Source organism: Hyperolius riggenbachi, chromosome 1, assembly GCF_040937935.1.
Source record: "Hyperolius riggenbachi isolate aHypRig1 chromosome 1, aHypRig1.pri, whole genome shotgun sequence".
Taxonomy (NCBI): Eukaryota; Metazoa; Chordata; class Amphibia; order Anura; family Hyperoliidae; genus Hyperolius; species Hyperolius riggenbachi.
The window spans coordinates 319,815,259-319,836,606 of NC_090646.1; positions in this window are offsets into that span (position 1 = coordinate 319,815,259).

Consider the following 21,348-nt stretch of genomic DNA (forward strand, 5'->3'; position numbering starts at 1 on the left):
GCTCCTTCAATTGCTTGCAAGAATGAGCAGCAAGCAGAAAGTGTTACTGATAATTTTCCTGCAGCTTTGAATAAATCATCAAAAACCGCAAGGTCAAAGGCAAAACGCAAACGTTCTAAAAAACGTGTCCAATCTGCAGAGTCGTTATCCTTAGCGACTGAGACCTATAATGAGATTCTGCCATTAACAGATAATGAAATGCAATTGTCTTTCAGGGGAGTTAAATGGACTTATGAAACTACTAATGAACTTTCATCACTGGCTAGGGAAAATAAAGATTTTTGTTTAAAAGAATTATCTGAGTATGATTATGAGGAGATAATACAGAGTATTGAACAAATCAACTTATTTGTGAAGCAAGGAAAGTTTGCATACACTACAGTTAAACACTTGCTACAGGTATTAGAGATTCTTAAGAATAAGGAATCTGCCAATCACCTGCTAATTAACCCAATATATGTCCCTGCCACAATCATATCTGCAAACTGTGATCTGCCTGTTAAGTATGCTTGGAATCCTCCATTTGAGAAAGGAGAGATGGAAGCTCTGGTCAATGAATGGAAGAATGATTCAAGTTCATTTTGTCAATTTTACAGTGCAAAAGGTGAATTAGTATTGAATGCATGCATTAAGTCTGCCTATAACCTAATAAAAACTGGTGTGTGTGGGTATGACTTTGTGGCTCCATTGATCGATGTGTGGAAAATGATTTTGGATGATTTTTATGCGATTCAATCAGTTGATACCAGGGAAGACACACTGTCAATTGGAGACTGTCCCACTTCTCCAGTTACTGAGTCCCTGCCATGAGTCTCTGTCCAGTCCAAAGGTAGTTGTGGAGTCCCTATCTGGTTCAGTGCATACATCAGAAGATTTGTCCTGTCTTGTTAGTGCCCCTGAATCTGATTTGTTACTGACTTTGCTGGAATCAGCGACATCTAAGTCTGATCCTGCATTCTCGTGTAAAAATCCAGTAGTTGCGAAGTCTAGTCATGATAATTTTTTTTTGGCCGGTCCTGGTTTTGGTCCCGTCTTGGCTGACCCTGAGGCTCACAGTTCCTTGACGTGCCCAGAGGTTTCTCTTGTGCCAGTGTGCCCAGATGTTCTTAGTGTGCCAGAATGCCCAAGTGTGTCTAAGGTGTTAGCGTGCTCTGATGCTTCCTTAGTGGGAACATGTTCTGATGTTGCCAGTCTGCCTGCATGCCCAGAGATGGTTCTGGTCCCTGAAAGCCCTGATATTGATGTTTGTCCTTGTGGCCCTGACTCGGGAATTGCCCTAGGTTCCATAGGGGTTCTTGATAGTTCTCCATGTGAGCCTAAGGGGCATTCTGACCTATGGGGATCTCTTTGGAGCTTCAAGGTGTTCTGGGAGGTCTCTGAGAAAACTTGTCCTGGTGCCTTGGACTGGTTCAACAGTGGGTTTTGTGTTGGTAAAGACAGTACCGGTGGGCATTGCAAAGGCTTTGGCGTTTCTGAACGGTTCCTGGAAGGCGGTGGGTATCGCTCAGGGAATTTCGGAGGGCTTTCTTCTGGAAATCATGGTTCTGATGGGTGTCAATTTGGGGCTTGTAGTACTGATGGGCATGGTTCTGTAGGTTCTGGTTCTGATGGGTCCAGTCTTGTGGGGACTGATTCTGGAATTCGGTCTTGCCGGGCTGTCCCGGTCATCATGAATTATCAGTCGGTCTGTTTTGTTGGGAATTTCAGTTTTGAAAAGCGTCTGGAATCCGCTTTTAAGGGCGGGGGTACTGTGATGATCGCTGCTGCAGCAGCTGTTGCTGGAAGTAGTAGTGCTGCAGCTCAGGCAGTTCTGATCTATTTCCATGCAAACTGCATAGCTTTGTCTGTCTTTCCCTGCTGTCAGCTTGTGACTGATTATCATTCACCTGTGTGGGAATCTGCATGTCTGCTCCCATTGGATGACCTCAGTATAAAGATCTGCTTCCTGCAGGGTTTCCTTGGGTTTTCATAGCTTCAGTGTAAGCCAGTCTTGCTGTCGCTTCAGCCCCGATCGTGTTTCTTGTTCTAAAGATACTTTGCTGGTTTTGCATCATATATTGGTTCATTGCCCATATATATGCATACCAGCACGTTTATTATTTTCCTTGTATTTGTGTTACGTTGATACATCAGTGTCGCTGATGTATACGTACACGAACTGTTTATATCCTGTGTGCAGTTAGTCAGCTTTCCAGCACGTTTTGGTAGGTTGTGCGTACCGTGACCACCCGTGCTGAGGTAGTTACCCTGCTCCTGGTTACCGTTTGTGGATTGCGTTCATCTCTGCGAAGAGATAACGAATCCTTCTGAATCCTGTTCTGTTACTGTTTGTGGATTGCGTTCATCTCTGCGAAGAGATAACGAATCCTTCTGAATCCTGTCCTGTTACCGTTTGTGGATTGCGTTCATCTCTGCGAAGAGATAGCGAATCCTTCTGAGTCCTGTCCCCTGTATTACTCCAGTCTTAGTCAGCCTTCCTGCTTATGTCGTGTATCGGTTCATTGCCGATATATACATATGTTAGTCAGACGTTACAAATAGTTTCATTGATAGCTGTAATTGTAATACGCTAGGAAAACATACTTATTGTATATTTATCTGTGTTACGTTCATCTATCTTAATCCTGCTATTTTCTGACTATCCTGTCCTGTCTTTGTGAGGCACGCCATCGCCGCATCGCATTGGCTGCCTCATTCCAGTCTGTCTGGTTTTGGACGCTTGCTGTCGCTAAGTAGCCGCTAGCTAGCAAGCGTTCATTCTGTCTTCCTGTCCTGATCTCCTCAGTTCTGGTTTATGCGCTCAGCGCTACTTTGCGCTGAGACGTTATAACGAAAGCATTGTTTGTGGCTGTCAGATCTGCACCGGCTCTGTGCGCCACAATCTCCTATTGGAGTCAGTCCTCCCCTCCACTATACTAGGGATAGCCTGTTCCCTTGTGCTAGTGTGTGTACCTCCTCCACGCCAGCTCATGCGTTGCATGCTGACTGTGGAGAATACACCACCAAGCCTTACACAGTGGGGATGATTCGGGGAGTGAATGGCACCCAACGAGCAGCAGCTCTGAGTCAGATTCTGACAGTTCAGAGAGCGTTGGGCAGCCGTCCTGCCGTTTCAGGAGGGATGATGATTCCACTGTTCAGGGCCCTTCAGATGCCACCGCAGGGGGCTCGGTGGGTAACACAGCTGCAGCTAGCAGCACAGGCCAGAGGGGAACCACTGTCCAGGGCCCTTCAGATGCCACCGCAGGGGGCTCAGTGGGTAGCACAGCTGCAGCTAGCAGCAGAGGCCGGAGGGGAGCTAGGCAAAGGCAGGTACGCCCACCGGTACCTGACGATATAATTTGGGGCACCTGGTCACCCGCTAACCTTGTAGCACCCAACATCCCGCCTTTTACAGGGGCAAGCGGAATATCAGTGCCCACTGACAACTTCAGGCCTGCTGACTTCTTCCAGCTCTTTGTGGGTGATGATTTGCTGCAGCACATTGTGGAGCAAACCAATTTGTTTGCGCAGCAGTACATTGCCCAGAAGCCCACATGTTATTTGGCTGAGAAATGGGAGCCCACCACCATACCTGAGCTAAAGGTGTTTCTGGCCCTAACGCTGCACATGGGCATAGTCCAACAGCCAGAAATAAGACTGTACTTGTCTAAGGACTTTATGCACAGCACACCCCTGTTTCCAGCTTCAATGAGCAGGCAGCACTACGAGGCTCTTATGAAATGCTTGCACTTTGCCGCCAATTCAGACAATGTCCCCAAAGATAATCCTGCCCATGACAAGCTTTTTAAGCTGAGGCCCATACTCACCCACCTCAGTACAAAATTTAGCGAGGTGTACACCCCAGAGAAAGAGGTTGCAGTGGATGAATCCCTCCTGCCCTTCCATGGCAGAATGGGGATAAAGCAATATATTCCAAGTAAGGCTGCCAAGTATGGGATACAATTTTATAAACTATGTGAGAGCAGCACTGGCTACACCTATTCTTTTTTGCTGTATGAGGGCAAAGATAGCCATTTGCAACCAGCTGGGTGCCCACCGTACATGCCAACCAGTGGGGAAATTGTGCTGGAACTAGCCAACCCACTCCTCCACCAAGGCTATCATGTGTACGTGGATAACTTCTACACCAGCATTTCCCTTTTCAAATTTTTATATTCTTCAGAGACTGGTGCCTGTGGAACGGTGAGGCCAAACCGCAAAAGCCTCCCACCACAGATGGTAAATAAAAAATTATCAAAAGTGGAAACTCACAGTCTCAGAAGTAGTGAGCTCCTGGCTATAAAATTCAGGGACAAGAGAGACGTTATGGTCCTGACTTCAATTCACAATGAAGAAGTGGTTCCTGTCACAACCTCCAGAGAGCGGATCGAGAAGCCAGTGGCATTGGTCGACTACACAAAAAATATGGGTGCGGTGGATCTTGCGGACCAAATGCTCTCCTACTACTTTAAGAAAAAAAAAAAAAAAAGGGCCTGGTACAAAAAAGTTTTTTTTTACCTCCTGCAGATGGCCATGCACAATGCACCACAAATAAGAGGTGGAGTGACAGCAGATACCACTGTCCAAAGTGCCCTTCACAGCCGGGACTCTGCGTTGTCGGCTGCTTTGAGGTATACCATACCCTCGACAGCTATTAGACTTTTTGTTTTTGTTTTTTTTGTTTGTTCATTACCCTACATTTTCACTGGACTTTAATTTTTCCTCTCCACTTACTGTCCCTCAAAGGAGCTTACAATTACCACTAGTTAACATTACCACATTTTTTGGGGGTGTGGGAGGAAACCCAGAAGCTTAGAGGAAACCCAAGACTTCTACAACCTAGTTTTTTCCCATTTGGACTTTCTGCTGCAAGGCAAGAGTGTTAGCCACAAGAATTTACTCTGCAGACCACCGCCCATCTTCTGACCACTGGCTTGCCTTGGCGTATGACCTCTGACTTTTCTCAATCCTGCTAGACCTGCAATGTGAGTTCCAATGTATTTGTCATTAGTGTTATGGATAGTGATATAGGCCTCACTTAAATTATTCTATTTGCAACTGAGTAGGTGTAATGATCGCTGCTGCAGCAGGCATTGCTGGAAGTAGTAGTGCTGCAGCTCAGGTAGTTCTGATCTCTTTTCATGCAAGCTGCATAGCTTTGTCGGCCTTTCCCTGCTGTCAGCTTGTGACTGATTATCATTCACCTGTGTGGGAATCTGCATGTCTGCTCCCATTGGATGACCTCAGTATAAAGATCTGCTTCCTGCAGGGTTTCCTTGGGTTTTCATAGCTTCAGTTTAAGCCTGTCTTGCTGTCGCTTCAGCCCCCGATCGTGTTTCTTGTTCTAAAAGATACTTTGCTGGTTTTGCATCATATATTGGTTCATTGCCCATATATATGCATACCAGCACGTTTATTATTTTCCTTGTATTCGTGTTACGTTGATACATCAGTGTCGCTGATGTATACGTACACGAACTGTTTATATCCTGTGTGCAGTTAGTCAGCTTTCCAGCACGTTTTGGTAGTTTGAGTGTATCGTGAGCACCCGTGCTGAGCTAGTGTTACACTCACCTGCCCGGCGGGCATCGGAGGTTGCGTGTGCACGTCGTTCCGCGCGCACGCGCTAACACGCTGAGTCTTGTAGTTCCTCTGCATGGTTTACGGCGTACGGCATTACGCCGTACACGCATGCGCACAAACAGGTGCGCGCGCGTGCGCAGTCCACGGCGCACGTAGCGCATTGCGCGCTGCGCATGCGCAAGCGTTAGTTCTGGCGCCAAGATCAATTGTCCACAGTATATAAGCAGCACTGCCCTCAATGGCAGTGCTGTTGGTTCTGACAGCTTGTGGTGATTGTGCTATTGCTCAGTATCCTGATTGATTCCTGATTTGACCCCGGCCTGTGACCTCGATTATTCTTCTGATCTCCGCCTGCCCTGACTTTGGCTTGTGACCTCGACTACTGAATGATCTCCGCCTGCCCCGACCTCGGCTTGTGACCCCGATATCTCCAGTCTGCCGCCTGTCCTGATCCTTGGCTTGTTACCAGACCCTGCTTAAAGACCTGTTCCTGCTTTCTCCTCACATTTGTGTCTGCTGTTCTCCCAACCACTGTGGGATTATTCTGAGTGCAACCTGGTGGGCACTAGGCAGCGAAGGATCCACTTCCCCCTCAAGGGGCTGTGGTCCTGCTTCCCCCTCAAGGGGTCGTGGGTGAAGACCCGTGGTCACTTAGATCCTGTGCTCAGATAGTCCGCTCCGCAGTGGGAGGGTCAACAGTACCCCAGCATCCTAACAGTAACCAACAGCACCAGAATGGACATAAGAGAAGAACCCTCACAGATGGATCAACTGTGTGAACTGGTGTCTCAGTTACGTATCTCAGTGGAAGAGGTCCAGAGAGGCTATACTCAGATCCAAGAACATTTGCGTGCTCAGATGACGGCTTCAGTCCAAGGCACGGCCCCAGTTCCAGTTGTGGTTCCAACTCCCGCCCCTGTTGAAGCAGCTGCTATCCCCAGACCGGAACCTAGACTACCTTTGCCAGACCGCTTTACAGGGGACCGTACCAAGTTCAGACTGTTTCGAAGTGCCTGTCAGCTCCATTTCACTCTGTTACCAAGAACATACTTTAACGAAGAGATTAAGGTTGGAGCTGTAATCTCGTTGCTCCAGGGGGAGCCCCAAGCCTGGGCACTACGACTGGTGGATGAACATCATCCAGCCCTTGCCAGTACCGTAACTTTCTTTGAAGCTATGGCGGAGTTATACGATGACCCTGGTCGGGGAGCTTCTGCAGAGTCGGCATTACAATCCCTCAGACAGGGAAGAAGGCCTGTGGAGGACTACGTCACTGAGTTCCGTCACTGGTCTGGGGATACTACTTGGAACGAGGGGGCTCTCAAGTTCCAATTCCGACAGGGCCTTTCCGAACAGTTGAAAGATGAACTGGCCAGAGTGGGTGTCCCTGCAACCCTGAAGGAGCTCATCAGTCTCTCCATTCAGATTGATCGCAGGTTCCGTGAAAGACGCCAAGAGAGATCTGGAACTTTTCGACCCGTCTGGTCGCCTTCTATACCATCAACAGTCCCTGCTTCTGTGGAATCTACTTCATCCAGTGATCTTGATATGCCTGAGCCCATGCAACTGGGTCTAGCCCGACCAGCGATCTCCCAGGAGGAACGTCTACGCAGACGAACGGCCAACCTCTGTCTCTATTGTGGTGTCCCGGGACATTTCCGCCTGAACTGCCCAGTGAGACCTACGGGTAAGCTTGACTCTCCAGTCCTAGTGAGCCAGGTCCCTTTCCTGCCTGCCTCCTCTCACGTCCCTCTTACCCTCTCGTTGCAGGGACCCAGAGGAGAGATCGTAAAGATCAAAGCCATCCTTGATTCTGGTGCTTGTTCCTGCTTCCTTGACCTTCAGTTAGCCCAGCAACTCCAGCTTCCTATTCGCAACAAGTCTCCTCCGCTTTCCATTCAATTGGCGGATGGGTCAGCTATCCATTCCGGACCCATCATCTCAGAGACTTTTCCACTACTCGTAACCATCTTCAAGGAACATCAGGAGTATCTGAGCTTCGATCTACTCCCATCACCTTTGTTTCCAGTCATTTTGGGTATGCCGGGGCTGAGCACCCACAATCCTACGATTAATTGGAGTACGGGTGAAGTCAGCTTCCACTCAAGTTATTGTACCCGTTTCTGTTTTCCCCGAGCCGGGAGCCTTTTTTGTTTGGGATCCGAGAGAAACAATCTCATTCCTACTGCTTACCATGATTTCCTGGACGTCTTTGACAAGAAAGGAGCTGATGTCCTCCCTCCTCATCGTATCTACGACTGTCCTATCGACCTGCAACAAGGTGCAGCTATTCCCTTCGGAAGAGTTTATCCCCTCTCCGAACCAGAATCTAAGGTACTCAAGGACTATATTGAGGAGAACTTAAAGAAGGGGTTTATTCGGCCCTCCACCTCACCCGCCGGAGCGGGTATCTTCTTCGTGGAAAAGAAGGACGGCTCTCTCAGACCCTGCATTGACTATCGAGAGATGAATAATATCACCATCAAGAATCGGTATCCTTTGCCACTTATGCCAGACTTGTTTCAGAGGCTCCGTACTGCTAAAATCTTCTCAAAACTGGATCTTCGGGGGGCCTATAATCTGGTTAGAGTCAGTGCTGGAGATGAGTGGAAGACTGCTTTTCGTTCCCGATTCGGACATTTCGAATACCTGGTGATGCCTTTCGGGCTTTGTAATGCCCCTGCCACATTTCAGCATTTCGTTAACGATGTGTTCAGAGACTTAATCGACAATTTTATGGTAGTTTATCTTGATGATATACTCATCTTCTCTACTTCTCTTGAGGAACACAGAGTTCATGTCAGGAAGATTCTTGCACGCCTTCGTGTCCACGGACTTTACGCGAAACCAGAGAAGTGCGAGTTTGATAAAGAAAGTATTCAGTTCCTGGGTCTCAAGATTTCTTCCCAAGGCATAGAGATGGACGATCAAAAGGTTTCAGCTATCCTGGAATGGCCTGTACCTACTGACCGAAAGGGGGTACAAAGATTCATCGGCTTTGCTAATTTCTATAGAAGATTCATTCAGAACTTTTCTCGCATAGTAGCCCCAATTACGCAGCTGACTAGTACTCATGTTCCTTTTCATTGGTCCCCAGACGCCCAATCTGCATTTGAGCAACTAAAGGCCTGTTTCACGTCTGCACCTATTCTGAAACACGCTGATCCTGCTAAGTCCTTCGTACTGGAGGTTGACGCCTCTGAAATAGCCATCGGAGCAATTCTGTCACAACGCTTTGGTCCCAAGTCCACCCTCCATCCAGTTGCCTTCTTCTCCAGGAAACTTTCAGTATCAGAGAGAAACTATGATGTAGCGGATCGGGAACTTTTGGCAATTAAAGCAGCTCTTGAAGAATGGAGATACTTACTTGAGGGTGCTGAACAACCTATCCTTATCTTCACTGACCACAAAAACCTCGAATATCTCCAGACTGCCAAACGACTGAGACCTCGACAGGCCCGATGGTCCCTCTTCTTCTCTCGGTTCAAGTTCCATGTGACCTTCCGTCCCGGGTCCAAGAACAATAAACCCGATGCTCTCTCACGCATGTTTGAGGTGGAATCTGTTCCAGACCAAGTTCCCGAGACTATTCTTTCTCCACAGCATTTCCTGTTACTCCAATCATGTCTCCTTGATCTCATCAAGCAGTCTGTGGATCGCTCTCAGTTACCTCCAGGAATAGTTATCAAGGATGAACTTTTTTACCATCAGGATAAACTCTTTGTCCCCCCCGAAGCCCGTCTTCCGGTCCTGAAGGTCAGTCATGATGATAAGATGTCGGGTCATTTTGGGGTGAACAAGACTCTGGAACTCCTCCAAAGAGTCTTCTGGTGGCCAGAGATGGCGAAGGACTGTCTCCAATATATCCAGTCGTGTGAAGTTTGTGCTCGCGCTAAGAGCTCTCGTAGCAAGCCGTGGGGCCTGCTTAACCCTCTACCCGTTCCTACTCGTCCATGGGAGAACATCACTTTGGACTTCATTGTGGAACTTCCTCCTTCTGAAGGCCACACTACCATCCTAGTAGTGGTTGATCGTCTCACAAAGATGGCTCATTTCCTTCCACTGAAGAGTATTCCCACAGCTGCAGAGACTGCCAAGGTCTTCCTCAAGGAGATCGTGAAACTCCATGGCTTACCTTCTGATATCGTTTCTGATCGTGGAGTTCAATTCACATCCAGGTTTTGGCGAGAGCTGTGCAAGGAGTTGGGAATTCATGTTTCCTTGTCATCCGGTTACCACCCTCAATCCAACGGTCAAACTGAAAGGACCAATCAAACTCTGGAGCAATACCTTCGATGTTTCTCTTCAGCCTCACAGGACGACTGGATTTCTCTGTTAGCCACTGCAGAGTTCGCTTACAACAATACTGTTCACTCTGCCATCAATCAATCCCCGTTCTACGCCAACTATGGTTATCACCCAACTTTCCACCCCGATCTTAAACCCTGTTCTAACGTACCTTGCATACAGGAAAGAATTATTCAATTGACAGAAAACTTCAAGAGATTACAGGAGACCTTGGAACAAGCTCAGATCACAAGCAAGAAATTTGCCGATCGTCATCGCAGGGGTGGTTCAGATCTGACTCCTGGACAACTAGTGTGGCTATCCACCGCAAACCTAAAACTCTGTTGCCCCTCTAAAAAACTCGGCCCTAAGTTCATTGGTCCTTTTCCAGTTGAGAAACAGATAAACCCGGTGGCCTACAAATTAACCCTTCCAGATTCCCTACGTGTGCATCCTGTCTTCCATCTGTCATGCCTAAAGAAGGTCGTGCCCAGTAAGTTTCCAGGCCGAGATACTGTTCCACCTTCTCCAATTTTAGTGGACGGGAACGAAGAGTATAAGGTGGAAAAGATTTTAGACAGTAGAAGACGGGGAACTTCTATTCAATACTTGATAAAATGGAAGGGCTTTGGGATGGAAGAGAACTCATGGGAACCGGCTAGAAACATTCATGCTGCAAGACTAATTAAGCTTTTCCATCGAAGATTCCCTGAAAAACCAGCTCCTGAGGGCACCCGGAGGGTGCCCGTAGGGGGGGGGCAATGTTACACTCACCTGCCCGGCGGGCATCGGAGGTTGCGTGCGCACGTCGTTCCGCGCGCGCGCGCTAACACGCTGAGTCTTGTAGTTCCTCTGCATGGTTTACGGCGTACGGCATTACGCCGTACGCGCATGCGCACAAACAGGTGCGCGCGCGTGCGCAGTCCACGGCGCACGTAGCGCATTGCGCGCTGCGCATGCGCAAGCGTTAGTTCTGGCGCCAAGATCAATTGTCCACAGTATATAAGCAGCACTGCCCTCAATGGCAGTGCTGTTGGTTCTGACAGCTTGTGGTGATTGTGCTATTGCTCAGTATCCTGATTGATTCCTGATTTGACCCCGGCCTGTGACCTCGATTATTCTTCTGATCTCCGCCTGCCCTGACTTTGGCTTGTGACCTCGACTACTGAATGATCTCCGCCTACCCCGACCTCGGCTTGTGACCCCGATATCTCCAGTCTGCCGCCTGTCCTGATCCTTGGCTTGTTACCAGACCCTGCTTAAAGACCTGTTCCTGCTTTCTCCTCACATTTGTGTCTGCTGTTCTCCCAACCACTGTGGGATTATTCTGAGTGCAACCTGGTGGGCACTAGGCAGCGAAGGATCCACTTCCCCCTCAAGGGGCTGTGGTCCTGCTTCCCCCTCAAGGGGTCGTGGGTGAAGACCCGTGGTCACTTAGATCCTGTGCTCAGATAGTCCGCTCCGCAGTGGGAGGGTCAACAGTACCCCAGCATCCTAACAGCTAGTATCCTGCTCCTGGTCCTGTTCGTGGATTGCGTTCATCTCTGCGAGGAGATAACGAATCCTTCTGAATCCTGTCCTGTTACCGTTTGTGGATTGCGTTCATCTCTGCAAAGAGATAACGAATCCTTCTGAATCCTGTTCTGTTACCGTTTGTGGATTGCGTTCATCTCTGCGAAGAGATAGCGAATCCTTCTGAGTCCTGTTCCCTGTATTACTCCAGTCCTAGTCAGCGTTCCTGCTTATGTCATATATCGGTTCATTGCCGATATATACATATGTTAGTCAGACGTTACAAATAGTTTCATTGATAGCTGTAATTGTAATACGCTAGGAAAACATACTTATTGTATATTTGTCTGTGTTACGTTCATCTATCTTGATCCTGCTATTTCCTGACTATCCTGTCCTGTCTTTGTGAGGCACGCCATCGCTGCAATCGCATTGGCTGCCTCATTCCAGTCTGTCTTGTTTTGGACGCTTGCTGTCGCTGAGTAGCCGCTGGCTAGCAAGCGTTCATTCTGTCTACCTGTCCTGATCTCCTCAGTTCTGGTTTATGCGCTCAGCGCTACTTTGCGCTGAGACGTTATAACGAAAGCATTGTTTGTGGCTGTCAGATCTGCACCGGCTCTGTGCGCCACAATCTCCTATTGGAGTCAGTCCTCCCCTCCACTATACTAGGGATAGCCTGTTTCCTTGTGCTAGTGTGTGTACCTCCTCCACGCCAGCTCATGCGTTGCATGCTGACTGTGGAGAATACACCACCAAGCCTTACAGTAGGCCTGAAGCTGGACACTAATGGTCCAATTTCTAGCGAAAAATCGTTCGAGCGATCAGAAATTCTGATCGGACGAAAAATCGTTCACTACACCATCAACTAACCAATCATTTCTTCCTATCTATCACGACCACCAAGAAAATCCAAATTTTCGTTCGACGAAAATTCATTCGGGCGACATTTTTTTCACTCGTTCATAATCGATTGTGTCCACCAATGGAGATTATTTACAACCAATCCGATCAGAATTTCTGATCGCTCAAACGATTTTTCACTAGAAATTGGACCGTTAGTGGCCAGCTTGAGTCTCTAGTTTTCAGAATGGTAACATTTGTGTCTTTTATTGAATGGTCTTACACTACTGGGGCTTTGAGAAGAAAGAATTACATTGTTGCATTTGGTAAAAAAAAAAGGGCCTTGAAAAATACATTGGCGCTGCTCATGATTTTACAGTGTATTATGTGGCCAAAACACTATCTGATGATGTGTATAGGGCAGGGGTGCCCACACTTTTTCGGCTCGCGAGCCACTTTTAAATTTGCCGAGGCTAGGAGATCTACCAATGACCCAAATGCTAAGAATGCCCCCCCCCCCTCCGGCGTAGGTTAGCCAGGTGTATGTGCCTGCAGCATAGGTTACGTGCCCTCAGTATAGGTTAGCCTGGTATATGGGCCCTCAGTATAGGTCAGCCTGGTATATGGGCCCTCAGTATAGGTTACCCAGGTATATGGGCCCTCAGTGTAGGTTAGCCAGGTATATGGGCCCCCAGTGTAGGTTAGCCAGGTATATGGGCCCCCAGTGTAGGTTAGTCAGGCATATGGGCCCTCAGTGTAGGTTAGCCAGGTATATGAGCCCTCAGTGTAGGTTAGTCAGGTATATGGGCCCTCAGTGTAGGTTAGCCAGGTATAGGGGCCCCCAGTGTAGGTTAGCCAGGTATAGGGGCCCCCAGTGTAGGTTAGCCAGGTATAGGGGCCCCCAGTGTAGGTTAGCCAGGTATAGGGGCCCCCAGTGTAGGTTAGCCAGGTATAGAGGCCCCCAGTGTAAGCTTAGCCAGGTATAGGGGTCCCTAGTGTAGGTTAGCCAGGTATAGGGGTCCCCAGTGTAGGTTAGCCAGGTATAGGGGTCCCCAGTATAGGTTAGCCAGGTATAGGGGCCCCCAGTGTAGGTTAGCCAGGTATAGGGGCCCCCAGTGTAGGTTAGCCAGGTATAGGGGCCCCCAGTGTAGGTTAGCCAGGTATAGGGGCCCCCAGTGTAGGTTAGCCAGGTATAGGGGCCCCCAGTGTAAGCTTAGCCAGGTATAGGGGTCCCCAGTGTAGGTTAGCCGCCTCTCTCCTCCCTCTCTGCTCGCCGCATCTTCTGACTCTTCTCCCCTGCATTCTTATTGGCCAGCAGCTAAACATGCTGCTGGCCACAAAATTTAAAGAGACGCGGCCAAAAGGCCGCGATTTACCAAGAAGGCGGTCGGGATCTACCGGTAGATCGCGATCGACGTATTGGGCAGCCCTGGTATAGGGTATCATTTTAACCGTGACAAGCAAGAGAAGAGAATTTGGGGTGTTTGAGAGATTATGCATAAGTCATTTGGATTGTTTTTTCATGCCAAAGTAAAAAAAAATTAAAAAAAATAACATTTTCTAAGTTACGGTTCAATTTCAGCAAAACCGCAAAAGTGCAATTGTTACAAAATATGTATATTTGAGTAGGACTGGTTCTCTAGTTTTCAGAATGGTGACATTTATGACCTGTATCCAATGTTCTGAGACTCCGGGGGTTTTGCTAGGAAAGAATGACTGTATTATTTCTGGTGCAAAAAATGACCTTGAAAAATACATTGGCGATGCTCATGATTAACAGTGTATTTGAGCGATTATGCATATGTCATTTGAATTGTTGTTGTGTGCCAAAGTAAAAAAAACTGTCAAAAAATACAACTTTCTAAGTGCGGTGCAATTTCAGCAAAACGGTACAAGTGCAAATGTTACAAAATATGTATATTTGGGTAGGTCTGGTTCTCTAGTTTTCAGAATGGTATCATTTATGACCTATATCCAATGTTCTGAGACACCAGGGTTTTTGCTAGGAAAGAATGACTGTATTGTTTCTGGTGCAAAAAAAGACCTTGAAAAATACATTGGCGCTGCTCATGATTAACAGTGTATTATGTGGCCAAAACACTATCTGATGATGTGTATAGGGTATCATTTTACCCGTGACAAGCAAGAGAAGAGAATTTGGGGTGTTTGAGAGATTATGCATTTGTCATTTGAATAGTTTTTTCATGCCAAAGTAAAGAAAACTGTAAAAAAAATACCATTTTCAAAGTTACGGTGCAATTTCATCAAAACCGCAAAAGTGCAAATGTTACAAAATATGTATATTTAAGTAGGTCTGGTTCTCTAGTTTTCAGAATGGTATCATTTATGACCTGTATCCAATGCTCTTAAACTCCAGGGGTTTTGCTAGGAAAGAATTACTGTATTGTTTCTGGTGCAAAAAAAGGCCTTGAAAAATACATTGGCGCTGCTCATGATTAACAGTGTATTATGTGGCCAAAACACTATCTGATGATGTGTATAGGGTATCATTTTAACCGTGACAAGCAAGAGAAGAGAATTTGGGTTGTTTGAGAGATTATGCATGTGTCATCTGATTTTTTGTTTTTTTGGCAAACTGAATGAGAAGCAATAAAACTGTTATTTCCATATACTCTGTACCAAAATAAAACACTTGTAAAAAACACCAAAAGTGACAGAATTGAAAACCGAAATGCATAAATAGTTACCTTAGGGACTCAGCTTTTAAAATACTGTATGTATGCTATGAGGGTGAACTACTGTTATATTTTCAAATAAGGGCTTGAATTCATTGGTAGTATGCAATGACAAAACAAAAAACACAACATAGGAAAAATACACCTTTATTTCCAAATAATATATTGTCACCATACTTTGCACTAGGGACATAATTTATATATTGTGATAACCAGGACAAATAGGCAGATAAAATGTGTGTGTTTTATGCACATTAGCAGTGTTTATTTTAAACCTAAAGGGGATGAAATTGGAGTAATCGTGTATTTTTTCCTTTTTTTCCTTGTTTTTCCCTTTTTAAATACATAAAAAAAAAGGTATTACTGAAAATAGATATCGCCTCCAAAAAGCCTATTTAGCGGCAATAAAAACAAGGTATTGATCAATTTACTGTGATACGTAGTGAAAAAGTTATTGGTGAATGAAAGGGAGGAGCGCCCCCCCCCCCTTAATATCAGAAACAATCCCACCCACACTGAAGCAACCCATTCCCTTCCCTCCACCCACCACCCTCAGTATTATACTCCCTCCCTGCAGCTTCCCCCAAAGATGCCTTGTCCCATAACTCCTAACATTTGTGAACTAGTAACCTGAACACCAACCATGGGTACATGTTCCGTACCGTCGCTTAAAGGGACTTTGAGCAGTGCAGAAACTATGGAAAGATGCATATCATTTTGAAGCTCTCTTTCTCCTCTTTCCAACGATCTATAAAGCGCCACCCTACTCCTTTTCTAGTTTTCGCTATTTTCGCGATCTAAATTGCGACCACCGACCACTATTGCGAAAATAGCAAAAACTAAAAGATGTAGGGCGGCGGTTTATATATCATTGGAAAGAGGAGAAAGAGAGCTTCAAAATGATATGCATCTTTCCATAGTTTTTGCATTTTTTGTAGTCCAGCATTTTATTACACAGGACGACTTTTCCCCAGTGTTGGCAGCTCCATTCAGCACAATGCAATGAATTACAAGGAACCCAGGGGGATATAATTACAAACACCATGCTGGTAGGTGTGAGGATATAATTAATTAGTTGTGGGTATGCTTAAAGGCATACCCACAGGCACTGCTCGGAGTCCCTTTAAAAGAGAAGGAAAAAGTAAAGAAAGCAGAGGGAACAGGGGGAGAAAGAAAAGGGGGAGAGGGGGAGGCAGGAGTGAAGAGAGAGCACACAGACATATTAGCTCCAGTCAAAATAAGGAATGAATGCTCTGCAACAATGCTATCCCCCTTCCCCCCCATATATACATCACACCTTTACATATGCCTATAACACAAGCCAGCAACTAGAGCACTGTAATTAAGTTCACAGGTATAGGATTGTACAGTCCATACAGTAAATAGTGTATAACGAGGCATTGATCGCTCCAGTATGTGTTAACCTCCTTGCCGGTTATCCTGAGCTCAGCTTGGGGCAGTGGCGTACCTAGGGCATTTGGCACCCGGTGCTGGGTATTAAAAGACACCCCCTCCCCTTAAAAAAATGGGCATGGCCACAACTGGTAAAAAATTGGGTGTGGTCATGACCGGATGAGGGCGGAGCTAACTGTAATTTACAGTATTAGCTAGTATAGTTGCCCCCAGTATAGCTAGTATAGTTGCCCCCAGTATAGCTAGTACAGTTGCCCCCAGTATAGCTGCCCCAGTGAAGCTAGTATAGTTGCCCCCAGTATAGCTAGTATAGTTGCCCCCCAGTATAGCTAGTATAGTTGCCCCCAGTATAAATAGTATAGTTGCCCCCAGAGCTGCCCCAGTATAGATAGTATAGTTGCCCCCAGTATAGCTAGTTTAGTTGCCCCCAGTATAGCTAGTTTAGTTGCCCCGAGTATAGCTAGTATAGTTGCCCCCAGTATAGTTGCCCCAGTATAGCTAGTATAGTTGCCCCCAGTATAGTTGTCCTTGCCCCCAGTATAGCTAGTATAGCTGCCCCCAGTATAGCTAGTATAGTTGCTCCCAGTATAGCTGCCCCCAGTATAGCTAGTATAGTTGCCCCAGTATAGCTAGTATAGCTGCCCCCAGTATAGATAGTATAGTTGCCCCAGAGCTGCCCCAGTATAGCTAGTATAGTTGCCCCAGTATAGCTAGTATAGTTGCCCGCAGTATAGTTGCCCTTAGTATAGTTAGTATAGTTGCCCCCAGTATAGCTAGTATAGTTGCCCCAGTATAGCTAGTATAGATGCCCCCAGTATAGTTGCCCCAGTATAGCTAGTATAGCTGCCCCCAGTATAGCTAGTATAGTTGCCCCCAGTGTATCTGCCCCCAGTATAGCTAGTATAGTTGCCCTCAGTATAGCTAGTATAGTTGCCCCCAGTATAGCTAGTATAGCTGCCCCCAGTATAGCTAGTATAGCTGCCCCCAGTATAGATAGTATAGTTGACCGAGAGCTGCCCCAGTATAGCTAGTATAGTTGCCCCAGTATAGCTAGTATAGTTGCCCGCAGTATAGTTGCCCCCAGTATAGTTAGTACAGTTGCCCCCAGTATAGCTACTATAGTTGCCCCAGTATAGCTAGTATAGATGCCCCCAGTATAGCTAGTTTAGTTGCCCCCAGTATAGCTAGTATAGATGCCCCCAGTATAGCTAGTATAGTTGCCCCAGTATAGCTAGTATAAATGCCCCCAGTATAGCTAGTATAGTTGCCCCCAGTATAGCTGCCCCCAGTATAGCTAGTATAGTTGCCCCCAGTATAGCTAGTATAGTTGCCCCGAGTATAGCTAGTATAGATGCCCCCAGTATAGCTAGTATAGTTGCCCCCAGTATAGCTAGTATAGTTGCCCCCAGTATAGCTAGTATAGATGCTCCCAGTATAGCTAGTATAGATGCCCCCAGTATAGCTAATATAGATGCCTCCAGTATAGCTAGTTTAGTTGCCCCCAGTATAGCTAGTTTAGTTGCCCCCAGTATAGCTAGTTTAGTTGCCCCCAGTATAGCTAGTATAGTTGCCCCCAGTATAGTTGTCCCCAGTATAGCTAGTATAGTTGCCCCCAGTATAGCTGCCCCCAGTATAGATAGTATAGTTGCCCCCAGAGCTGCCCCAGTATAGTTGCCCCCAGTATATCTAGTATAGCTTCCCCTAGTATAGCTAGTATAGTTGCCCCCAGTATAGCTGCCCCCAGTATAGCTAGTATAGTTGCCCCAGTATAGCTAGTATAGCTGCCCCCAGTATATATAGTATAGTTGCCCCCAGAGCTGCCCCAGTATAGCTAGTATAGATGCCCTCAGTATAGCTAATTTAGTTGCCCCCAGTATAGTTGCCCCAGTATAGCTAGTATAGATGCCTCCAGTATAGTTGTCCCAGTATAACTAGTATAGCTGCCCCCAGTATAGCTAGTATAGTTGCCCCCAGTATAGCTGCCCCCAGTATAGCTAGTATAGTTTCCCCCAGTATAGCTAGTATAGTTGCCCCCAGTATAGCTAGTATAGCTGCCCCCAGTATAGCTAGTATAGCTGCCCCCAGTATAGATAGTATAGTTGCCCCCAGAGCTGCCCCAGTATAGCTAGTATAGTTGCCCCAGTATAGCTAGTATAGTTGCCCGCAGTATAGTTGCCCCCAGTATAGTTAGTATAGTTGCCCCCAGTATAGCTAGTATAGTTGTCCCAGTATAGCTAGTATAGATGCCCCCAGTATAGCTAGTTTAGTTGCCCCCAGTATTGCTAGTATAGATGCCCCCAGTATAGCTAGTATAGTTGCCCCAGTATAGCTAGTATAAATGCCCCCAGTATAGCTAGTATAGTTGCCCCCAGTATAGCTGCCCCCAGTATAGCTAGTATAGTTGCCCCCAGTATAGCTAGTATAGTTGCCCCCAGTATAGCTAGTATAGATGCCCCCAGTATAGCTAGTTTAGTTGCCCCCAGTATAGCTAGTATAGTTGCCCCCAGTATAGCTAGTATAGATGCTCCCAGTATAGCTAGTATAGATGCCCCCAGTATAGCTAGTATAGCTGCCCCCAGTATAGCTAGTATAGTTGCCCCCAGTATAGCTGCCCCCAGTATAGCTAGTATAGTTGCCCCAGTATAGCTAGTATAGCTGCCCTCAGTATAGATAGTATAGTTGCCCCCAGAGCTGCCCCAGTATAGCTAGTATAGTTGCCCCAGTATAGCTAGTATAGTTGCCCGCAGTATAGTTGCCCCCAGTATAGTTAGTATAGTTGCCCCCAGTATAGCTAGTATAGTTGCCCCAGTATAGCTAGTATAGATGTCCCCAGTATAGTTGCCCCAGTATAGCTAGTATAGCTGCCCCCAGTATAGCTAGTATAGTTGCCCCCAGTATATCTGCCCCCAGTATAGCTAGTATAGTTGCCCTCAGTATAGCTAGTATAGTTGCCCCCAGTATAGCTAGTATAGCTGCCCCCAGTATAGATAGTATAGTTGACCCAGAGCTGCCCCAGTATAGCTAGTATAGTTGCCCCAGTATAGCTAGTATAGTTGCCCGCAGTATAGTTGCCCCCAGTATAGTTAGTACAGTTGCCCCCAGTATAGCTAGTATAGTTGCCCCAGTATAGCTAGTATAGATGCCCCCAGTATAGCTAGTTTAGTTGCCCCCAGTATAGCTAGTATAGATGCCCCCAGTATAGCTAGTATAGTTGCCCCAGTATAGCTAGTATAAATGCCCCCAGTATAGCTAGTATAGTTGCCCCCAGTATAGCTGCCCCCAGTATAGCTAGTATAGTTGCCCCCAGTATAGCTAGTATAGTTGCCCCCAGTATAGCTAGTATAGATGCCCCCAGAATAGCTAGTTTAGTTGCCCCCAGTATAGCTAGTATAGTTGCCCCCAGTATAGCTAGTATAGATGCTCCCAGTATAGCTAGTATAGATGCCCCCAGTATAGCTAATATAGATGCCTCCAGTATAGCTAGTTTAGTTGCCCCCAGTAAAGCTAGTTTAGTTGCCCCCAGTATAGCTAGTTTAGTTGCCCCCAGTATAGCTAGTTTAGTTGCCCCCAGTATAGCTAGTATAGTTGCCCCCAGTATAGTTGTCCCCAGTATAGCTAGTATAGTTGCCCCCAGTATAGCTGCCCCCAGTATAGATAGTATAGTTGCCCCCAGAGCTGCCCCAGTATAGTTGCCCCCAGTATAGCTGCCCCCAGTATAGCTAGTATAGTTGCCCCAGTATAGCTAGTATAGCTGCCCCCAGTATAGATAGTATAGTTGCCCCTAGAGCTGCCCCAGTATAGCTAGTATAGTTGCCCCAGTATAGCTAGTATAGTTGCCCGCAGTATAGTTGCCCCAGTATAGTTAGTATAGTTGCCCCCAGTATAGCTAGTATAGTTGCCCCAGTATAGCTAGTATAGATGCCCTCAGTATAGCTAATTTAGTTGCCCCCAGTATAGTTGCCCCAGTATAGCTAGTATAGATGCCTCCAGTATAGTTGTCCCAGTATAGCTAGTATAGCTGCCCCCAGTATAGCTAGTATAGTTGCCCCCAGTATAGCTGCCCCCAGTATAGCTAGTATAGTTGCCCCCAGTATAGCTAGTATAGTTGCCCCCAGTATAGCTAGTATAGCTGCCCCCAGTATAGCTAGTATAGCTGCCCCCAGTATAGCTAGTATAGCTGCCCCCAGTATAGATAGTATAGTTGCCCCCAGAGCTGCCCCAGTATAGCTAGTATAGTTGCCCCAGTATAGCTAGTATAGTTGCCCGCAGTATAGTTGCCCCCAGTATAGTTAGTATAGTTGCCCCCAGTATAGCTAGTATAGTTGCCCCAGTATAGCTAGTATAGATGCCCCCAGTATAGCTAGTTTAGTTGCCCCCAGTATTGCTAGTATAGATGCCCCCAGTATAGCTAGTATAGTTGCCCCAGTATAGCTAGTATAAATGCCCCCAGTATAGCTAGTATAGTTGCCCCCAGTATAGCTGCCCCCAGTATAGCTAGTATAGTTGCCCCCAGTATAGCTAGTATAGTTGCCCCGAGTATAGCTAGTATAGATGCCCCCAGTATAGCTAGTTTAGTTGCCCCCAGTATAGCTAGTATAGTTGCCCCCAGTATAGCTAGTATAGATGCTCCCAGTATAGCTAGTATAGATGCCCCCAGTATAGCTTATATAGATGCCTCCAGTATAGCTAGTTTAGTTGCCCCCAGTATAGCTAGTTTAGTTGCCCCCAGTATAGCTAGTTTAGTTGCCCCCAGTATAGCTAGTATAGTTGCCCCCAGTATAGTTGTCCCCAGTATAGCTAGTATAGTTGCCCCCAGTATAGCTGCCCCCAGTATAGATAGTATAGTTGCCCCCAGAGCTGCCCCAGTATAGTTGCCCCCAGTATAGCTAGTATAGCTTCCCCTAGTATAGCTAGTATAGTTGCCCCCAGTATAGCTGCCCCCAGTATAGCTAGTATAGTTGCCCCAGTATAGCTAGTATAGCTGCCCCCAGTATAGATAGTATAGTTGCCCCCAGAGCTGCCCCAGTATAGCTAG